Source organism: Penaeus monodon, chromosome 25 (assembly GCF_015228065.2).
Source record: "Penaeus monodon isolate SGIC_2016 chromosome 25, NSTDA_Pmon_1, whole genome shotgun sequence".
In the NCBI taxonomy this organism is placed as follows: Eukaryota; Metazoa; Arthropoda; class Malacostraca; order Decapoda; family Penaeidae; genus Penaeus; species Penaeus monodon.
The window spans coordinates 36620043-36622135 of NC_051410.1; the positions used below are offsets into that span (position 1 = coordinate 36620043).

At 43.0% G+C, this 2093-nt stretch overlaps 1 protein-coding gene across 1 annotated transcript in view; it reads right to left on the minus strand.

Annotated features, from left to right (window-relative positions):
- LOC119589208 (F-box/LRR-repeat protein 6-like) overlaps nt 1-1262 on the minus strand; it is a 37521-nt gene extending 36259 nt beyond the window's left edge. Inside the window, exon 1 of the mRNA XM_037937808.1 lies at nt 789-1262. The gene's annotated coding sequence lies outside the window, so the exon portion shown is untranslated. The remainder of the gene's footprint in view (nt 1-788) is intronic.
- Between the last annotated feature and the right edge of the window lie 831 nt (nt 1263-2093).

Here is a 2093-nt window from a genome sequence, read left to right on the forward strand (position 1 = left end):
TCAGAAAACTTTTTCAGAAACTCTCTTTTCTTTAGAATTTTTTAAAAATCATATTGGTTTACTTATTATTAGGCATTTTGCAGTTATTAATATATCACCATCAACAAACTTTGAATGTCTACACATACTTGCATTAAATAATTATAGGCCTATGTCTTTCTTGACAAACTTACTCTGCTAATTTGAAGAAGAAAAAATATATATATACAGTGCAAATAACATTATCCTATAGATTATTTCCACAAAACACTGCAGTTCAACTATCATGCTTACAAATAAACTCTAACTGGAAAAATCAACATTTCTCTATGATTCCAGCCAGTTTCAGTTTTCAATTGATTTCAGCTTATCAGTGCAACATCTGACATTGCAATATCTCCTTTCAACTCCGTTTGCACATAGAAATCACACAAAAACCATTGCAATCATCACCGCACACACATTCAGCTCTCAAAAAAACGCGAAAAAATCAAGGCAAGCAACTCTACATAGGCTCGTAGGCCTACTAGATCGCTAACCAGTATTTCCCTGCGTTTAATCTCGCGAATATTCCACATTCCCGTCGCCTTCGCTTCAAAATGGGTCTCCACGTCGAAAAGCGAGAGGGAGTCGCCAGTGCCACCTTCAAAAGCCAAGAAACGTCAATTGCAATTTTTCCCAAGCTGATGGAGCTCTTGGTCAGCTCCCTCGGAGTGAGAGTTTCCTCGAGAAAGTCGTCTTTTTCTCCCGATTCTAAATGACCCAGGGCCCCAACGACACGAAGAAGCATTCCCTATCTGTTGCCTCACCTCGGGGAGAAGAATCATGAGAGAACGCCTCCTATTTCGAGTGGAAAGGGGCGAAAAAGCGACGCGTTGGAGGCGGTGGGCGTCCCACTCTGGCCAGTCTGCCTCGGGGTTTGTTTATTGTTTATGGTCGCACGAACGAACGCACAGCCGCCTTTTATTTTGGCTTCTGGCCTCTTTTTGGGCCCTTTGGTCCCCCCGCTTGGCCCTTTCGGCTTGGCCTCGAAATTGTCTCGAGGTTGGTGGGTGCAGAATATGCAGGGAAATTCAGGTTCGGGGAATTATATTCGGTGAAATAACCTTCCCGACAGTCCGACATTTTGTTGGTCCGTTTGTTTTGAGGAAGAGAGTTCCGTTATATTCTGCAATCATATCTAAAAAGCATCTCACGTCTGATTTTGACTCAGAGAATGTACGTGCGTGTTGTTCTTATCGATTTAGTAAAATGTTTTATGTATTTCATCGAAGACGATAAGTTATCTCCATGGCCCCCTCGTCGGAGAAACAAACGGAGCCTCTTGGCTGTCGAGTGGTGAGACGTCGTCTGCATATTAGCAACTTTTTTCATTTAATTTACATCCCTTCCCTGCTTCCTCTACGCACCTCCATTTCTACAAAATAGACATTCCATCTCCCGCCAGCCGATCTCCCGAAGCAAGATCAGAGAATCCCGCCCGCTGGAATAAATAAAAGAAATAATATTCGAAAAGTGCGCGACGTGCAACAGGAATCGACCGCCGACGTCGAGCCCAGAGGACCATCGCGCGCACCACAGATACCGATCAATTTTTTCGACCAGAGCCTTTCTCTTGCTTTTGGGATGAATGGAAATAGCAACGTCGACGGGGATTCTAGCATATGACCCGCTGCAGCCGTCGAATCATGTCGATTTTGCCCCTGTCCGTGTCTCTTCGGTTTTTTTTTATGGGTGTATATCGACATCACAAGGGCAGAGAAAATGCCAAACACCTCTATCTTTTTCTTCTTTTTTTTCTTTTGATTCTACAACCGAAATTTCACGCTACGATCTTTCTCTTTTTTTTTCCCGCGGAGGGTATTGCGTAACTCCACTGGTTTACTAATATTCATGCATCTGTAACCTGCATGCCTATTGTTGCATATGTCTCCTTATTTGTTATGTGAGAGTATGAGTTCAAATTACTTGAACTTTCGAATGAACTTTGGCCACGTCTTGCTACGTGCGCCTAATAGTTCTTTATTCATTATAATAACCCTTTCCCCATGCCAATAGATGATCCGCTGCGAGTAGTGATGCAATAATTGATGGTCCATGTTGCAAATGCGAAG